Source organism: Oncorhynchus mykiss, chromosome 17, assembly GCF_013265735.2.
Source record: "Oncorhynchus mykiss isolate Arlee chromosome 17, USDA_OmykA_1.1, whole genome shotgun sequence".
Taxonomy (NCBI): Eukaryota; Metazoa; Chordata; class Actinopteri; order Salmoniformes; family Salmonidae; genus Oncorhynchus; species Oncorhynchus mykiss.
This window is the reverse complement of record NC_048581.1, coordinates 11,311,557-11,318,652: the sequence shown is the minus strand read 5'-3', so window position 1 is coordinate 11,318,652 and position 7,096 is coordinate 11,311,557. Positions and strand designations below refer to the sequence as shown.

The following is a 7,096-nucleotide window of genomic DNA, read 5'->3' as shown; positions in this document are numbered from 1 at the left end:
GAACTGGAAACCAACAGGACAGTAGATCTCCAGGAAGAGGGTTGAACTGGAAACCAACAGGACAGTAGATCTCCAGGAAGAGGGTTGGACTGGAAACCAACAGGACAGTAGATCTCCAGGAAGAGGGTTGAACTGGAAACCAACAGGACAGTAGATCCCCAGGAAGAGGGTTGGACTGGAAACCAACAGGACAGTAGATCTCCAGGAAGAGGGTTGAACTGGAAACCAACAGGACAGTAGATCTCCAGGAAGAGGGTTGAACTGGAAACCAACAGGACAGTAGATCTCCAGGAAGAGGGTTGGACTGCCCTGCTGTAGACACTCAGCCCTGCGTGGAATGAGATACCTGTGAGATACCTTTTTTTATACCTATAAAAAAAGAGTAATCCCCCAAAAATGCAATAATAGTAGCTATAATTGAGTAATGCTATGTGGTATAACTGAAGTACATTCCCTAACAATGTCATTGTACAAAAAAAAATTATGTTACTGGCTCCAACAGTGCAGTAGAATGTCACGCAAAACACAATGCCAATACACAAGTCATCAAAAGAAGATATCAAGAAATGAAAGAACTCATTTCTAAGGAAGTGAACTTCTTTGGGACGCATCGCGCCTATCATAAACGGGTTACCAATGTAATTAGTACAGAACAAATATATTTGGAATCATACCCATGTTTTATGGTCTGATATACCACCAATCAGCATTCGGGGCTCGAACCACCTGGTTTATATAGTTTGAAAGGACACACACAGGTGTCTATGGATGGTTCATGGAAGGGAGGATGGATGGTTGTGGTTTGATTTCATTGGTCGATTTACAAATATAAATGGTACAAATAAAAATTCTCTCTCTACTGGTACCATGAGGACAACTGCCTCCCTCATCTCTCTCTACTGGTACCATGAGGACAACTGCCTCCCTCATCTCTCTCTACTGGTACCATGAGGACAGCTGTCTCCCTCATCTCTTTCTACTGGTACCATGAGGACAACTGTCTCCCTCATCTCTCTCTACTGGTACCATGAGGACAGCTGTCTCCCTCATCTCTCTCTACTGGTACCATGAGGACAGCTGCCTCCCTCATCTCTCTCTACTGGTACCATGAGGACAACTGTCTCCCTCATCTCTCTCTACTGGTACCATGAGGACAACTGCCTCCCTCATCTCTCTCTACTGGTACCATGAGGACAACTGCCTCCCTCATCTCTCTCTACTGGTACCATGAGGACAGCTGTCTCCCTCATCTCTCTCTACTGGTACCATGAGGACAACTGCCTCCCTCATTTCTCTCTACTGGTACCATGAGGACAGCTGTCTCCCTCATCTCTCTCTACTGGTACCATGAGGACAACTGCCTCCCTCATCTCTCTCTACTGGTACCATGAGGACAACTGCCTCCCTCATCTCTCTCTACTGGTACCATGAGGACAGCTGTCTCCCTCATCTCTCTCTACTGGTACCATGAGGACAACTGCCTCCCTCATTTCTCTCTACTGGTACCATGAGGACAACTGCCTCCCTCATCTCTCTCTACTGGTACCATGAGGACAGCTGTCTCCCTCATCTCTCTCTACTGGTACCATGAGGACAACTGCCTCCCTCATCTCTCTCTACTGGTACCATGAGGACAGCTGTCTCCCTCATCTCTCTCTACTGGTACCATGAGGACAACTGCCTCCCTCATCTCTCTCTACTGGTACCATGAGGACAGCTGTCTCCCTCATCTCTCTCTACTGGTACCATGAGGACAACTGCCTCCCTCATCATTCTCTACTGGTACCATGAGGACAGCTGTCTCCCTCATCTCTCAACTGGTACCATGAGGACAGCTGTCTCCCTCATCATTCTCTACTGGTACCATGAGGACAGCTGTCTCCCTCGTCATTCTCTACTGGTACCATGAGGACAGCTGTCTCCCTCATCTGTCTCTACTGGTAACATGAGGACAGCTGTCACCCTTATCTCTATCCACTGGTACCATGAGGACAGCTGTCTCCCTCATCTCCCTACTGGTACCATGAGGACAGCTGTCTCCATCATCTATCTACTGGTACCATGAGGACAGCTGTCTCCCTCATCTCTCTACTGGTATCATGAGCACAGCTGTCTCCCTCATCTCTCTCTACTGGTATCATGAGCACAGCTGTCTCCCTCATCTCTCTCTACTGGTACCATGAGGACAGCTGTCTCCCTCGTCATACTCTACTGGTACCATGAGGACAGCTGTCTCCCTCGTCATACTCTACTGGTACCATGAGGACAGCTGTCTCCCTCGTCATACTCTACTGGTACCATGAGGACAGCTGTCTCCCTCGTCATACTCTACTGGTACCATGAGGACAGCTGTCTCCCTCGTCATACTCTACTGGTACCATGAGGACAGCTGTCTCCCTCGTCATACTCTACTGGTACCATGAGGACAGCTGTCTCCCTCGTCATACTCTACTGGTACCATGAGGACAGCTGTCTCCCTCGTCATACTCTACTGGTACCATGAGGACAGCTGTCTCCCTCGTCATACTCTACTGGTACCATGAGGACAGCTGTCTCCCTCGTCATACTCTACTGGTACCATGAGGACAGCTGTCTCCCTCGTCATACTCTACTGGTACCATGAGGACAGCTCAAATTGAAACTTAATCCCTTAGTAATCTTATAGTAGACCAGTCAACCTGGAAAAAGTGCTGGGATTTATTTCTGCTTATTACGACTGTCATCAATGCTAGATAAAACATGTTTGCTGTGATACAAGGTCATTTTGGATTTCTAATACCATTTTCAACAGGTCAAAGGTCAAATGTGGTGAAAAGTGTTAAATGTGTGTAGATTTAGGTGGAATGTTCAATTAAAAACGGAGTGGATTATCAAACAACACTTAGACTGTAGAGTTTCTGCATTAGTAGTGGCTTTACATCCAGCCACTCTGCTTTCAGATACACACATCCAGCTCATCAAATGCTTTACAAATGGGGTATTTGTGTGTCATAAGGAACATCAAGGGTATATTAGTCTTTTTTACAAAGGCCTTTTTCAATACATTTGTAAATGCCCTCATGCCTGCAACAGCTGGAACTGGATCAGCTGCCATTTAGTAAATACTGTTTGACTCTAGCACTGAGACCTGCTTCCCTTACGTTAATACAACAACTACAGGGTGGCAGGTAGCCTGGTGGTTAGAGTGTTGGGACAGGAACCTGAAGTTTGATACACTCTTAGAAAGAAAGGTGCTATCTAGAACCTTAAAGGGTTCTTAGGCTGTCCCCCATAGGAGAACTCTTTGAAGAACTCTTTTAGGTTTCAGGTAGAACCCTTTCCACATATGGTTCTGTATCTGGAACCAAAAAGGGTTCTGCTACGTGGACAACCAAAAAAACCTTATGGAACCCTTATTTCTTAGAGTGTAGTCCTAATCCCCGAGCCGACAAGGTGAAGCAAGGCAGTTAACCCCACCACAACAACTGCTCCCCAGGTGCCCAATGTGGCACGCACTCAGAGGGGTCAGGTTACAGGTGTTTCGGTTCGACCTTGTGTGTAATTTATGATTCAAATATATATATTTTTTAATCAGTGATAGAGGGAAGTCATTAATGCCATATTGTGGTCTAGTCATTTAATCTCAGTAAGGACATTTAATCTCAGTAAGGACAGACATGGGAACGACAAGTTGTCTCATCATTTCTTTTCTTTACAGTAAAATTTGTGTTTTTGTAAAAGTCCCTTTTGTTATTGTTTCCGTGGCGATGCTATGACATCTTTATGGTGTTGCTAAAATGTGTTCATTTGTAAATACATTTGTGAATAAAAGTTCTTACCGTCTTTCTTCTCTTCTTCCTGGATGTTCTTAGAAAAGCTGTGTTCTGTAGTTCATCAGCTCCAGTCCTCAATGAAACTCTGGTTAGTTGGAGGAGAAGACAAAGATTGATCTCAGATCCAACTCTTCTGTTGGCTTCAAACTAGTGACTACACCCTCTACTGCTGTTTTACCAGAACAGAGACGTTTCCAAGAAACGTGTGTGTGTGTGTGTGTGTGTGTGTGTGTGTGTGTGTGTGTGTTGTTTAAGGCTTTCAGCTTAGTCATAGGGTCTCAAAAAACAGGATATGGTACTATCAGAACAGGCATTCTGTGGGCATTTCAGAGAAACCTGTGTATGTGCAATTGTGTAGGTGTGCCTGTTACTATGGAGGCAAAGTATGTGCCAAAAGGACACATTTTAAATGAGAAGTGGACACGTGTCATAAACCAGTAGGCTGCTTTTCTGTTAAGAGTTTGGTTGGCCCGCCTTACCCTTGAGATTTCACTCTCTATCGCTGGTCAGTGTTTTTCCTCATAAAATCTGACTTGAACCCTAACTCTAACCTTGATCCAACCTTAACTAAACTCCTAAGGCCTTTTTTTTTGTTTTCATGAATTTTTACAATGTAGCCACATTTGGAATTTGCAGCTGGCCCTATCTAGCAGTTATCCAACGCCTCTCCATCCCTCTTTCCCTCCTCCCACTCTCTCCTGTCCTGTCCTCTCCTCTATATCCATCCTCTCTCCATCCCTCTTTCCCTCCTCCCACTCTCTCCTGTCCTGTCCTCTCCTCTATATCCATCCTCTCTCCATCCCTCTTTCCCTCCTCCCACTCTCTCCTGTCATATCCTCTCCTCTATATCCATCCTCTCTCCATCCCTCTTTCCTTCCTCCCACTCTCTCCTGTCCTATCCTCTCCTCTTCTCATCTCTTATTTTATTCTTTCTCCTCCTTTTCTCCATTTCCCCTCCTTCTCCTATATATATCCTCTCTCCATCTCTCCTCTTTTTAGTGTGTACTGTGGGTATCTCTCCTCTATATCCATCCTCTCTCCATTTCTCCTCTCTTTAGTGTGTACTGTGGGTATCTCTCCTCTATATCCATCCTCTCCCCATATCTCTCCTCTTTAGTGTGTACTGTGGGTATCTCTCCTCTATATCCATCCTCTCTCCATCTCTCCTCTTTAGTGTGTACTGTGGGTATCTCTCCTCTATATCCACCCTCTCTCCATCTCTCCTCTCTTAGTGTGTACTGCGGGTATCTCTCCTCTATATCATCCTCTCTCCATCTCTCCTCTCTTAGTGTGTACTGTGGGTATCTCTCCTCTATATCCATCCTCTCTCCATATCTCCTCTCTTAGTGTGTACTGTGGGTATCTCTCCTCTATATCCATCCTCTCTCCATCTCTCCTCTCTTAGTGTGTACTGTGGGTATCTCTCCTCTATATCCATCCTCTCTCCATCTCTACTCCTGTCCTTATCCCAGTTCTAATCTGTTCACTGCCCATGTGAACCACTGCCCTGATTGCAATGTTGAGTAACATATAACCTAACCTAACCTAACCTAAGTAACAAGTAACCTACCTTACTTTCACTCTCAACACCTTGCCTTGCGTGCCAGCAAGGCTTTTGTTCATACACACATGCACGTACACTAACACACATGCACGTACACACAAACACACATGCACGCACACTAACACAGACTCATACAAAAACGTACACTCACAACGAAAGGGCTATGTCCCAGGTCAGGGTTAGGTCCCTGTAATGGTAGTCTGTCAGTATCAGAGGCATGAGGGTCAGAGGCATGAGGGTCAGAGGTATGAGGGTCAGAGGCATGAGGGTCAGAGGCATGAGGATCAGAGACATGAGGGTCAGAGGCATGAGGGTCAGAGTCATGAGGGTCAGAGTCATGAGGGTCAGAGTCATGAGGGTCAGAGTCATGAGGGTCAGAGGCATGAGGGTCAGAGGCATGAGGGTCAGAGGCACGAGGGTCAGAGGCATGAGGGTCAGAGGCATGAGGGTCAGAGTACATGAGGGTCAGAGGCATGAGGGTCAGAGTACATGAGGGTCAGAGTACATGAGGGTCAGAGACATGAGGGTCAGAGACATGAGGGTCAGAGACATGAGGGTCAGAGGCATGAGGGTCAGAGTACATGAGGGTCAGAGACATGAGGGTCAGAGGCATGAGGGTCAGAGTACATGAGGGTCAGAGTACATGAGGGTCAGAGTACATGAGGGTCAGAGTCATGAGGGTCAGAGGCACGAGGGTCAGAGGCATGAGGGTCAGAGGCATGAGGGTCAGAGACATGAGGGTCAGAGGCATGAGGGTCAGAGGCACGAGGGTCAGAGGCACGAGGGTCAGAGTCATGAGGGTCAGAGGCATGAGGGTCAAAGTCATGAGGGTCAGAGGCACGAGGGTCAGAGGCACGAGGGTCAGATGCACGAGGGTCAGAAGCACGAGGGTCAGAGGCACGAGGGTCAGAGGCACGAGGGTCAGAGGCACGAGGGTCAGAGGCACGAGGGTCAGAGGCACGAGGGTCAGAGACATGAGGGTCAGAGACATGAGGGTCAGAGACATGAGGGTCAGAGACATGAGGCTCAGAGACATGAGGGTCAGAGACATGAGGGTCAGAGGCATGAGGGTCAGAGACATGAGGGTCAGAGACATGAGGCTCAGAGACATGAGGGTCAGAGACATGAGGGTCAGAGACATGAGGGTCAGAGGCATGAGGGTCAGAGACATGAGGGTCAGAGTACATGAGGGTCAGAGTACATGAGGGTCAGAGACATGAGGGTCAGAGACATGAGGGTCAGAGGCATGAGGGTCAGAGACATGAGGGTCAGAGACATGAGGGTCAGAGACATGAGGGTCAGAGACCAGAGACATGAGGGTCAGAGACATGAGGGTCAGAGACATGAGGGTCAGAGACATGAGGGTCAGAGAGGGTGAATGTATTGAGAGGGCAAAGAGATTACAGCGAAAATAGCAGACCTTTACTGTTGAGTATGTTCAGTTCACCTCACAAAGTGAAAGTTGAAAAACGAACTTACTCTGAGCTAACTTTGCCCCTTCCCCCTCTTCCTCTTGAAAGTTTCACAAAGACAAACAGGAAACTCAGTGAGTCACAAGGCTGTGCTAAAAACATCACAATAACAAATCATGTGGTTTAATGTAGATAGTTTATTTAGCTTGTTTTCTATGTAGAATGTGGGCTAGTTGTCCATAGTTGTCTATATCATGAATGTGGGCTAGTTGTCCATAGCTGTCTATATCATGAATGTGGGCTAGTTG

General features: G+C 46.9%; 1 protein-coding gene across 1 annotated transcript in view; it reads right to left on the bottom strand.

Annotated features, from left to right (window-relative positions):
- Positions 1-4,042, bottom strand: part of LOC110516761 (GTPase IMAP family member 7-like) — a 9,896-nt gene extending 5,854 nt beyond the window's left edge. The window contains exon 1 of the mRNA XM_036948944.1: positions 3,819-4,042. The gene's annotated coding sequence lies outside the window, so the exon portion shown is untranslated. The remainder of the gene's footprint in view (positions 1-3,818) is intronic.
- Between the last annotated feature and the right edge of the window lie 3,054 nt (positions 4,043-7,096).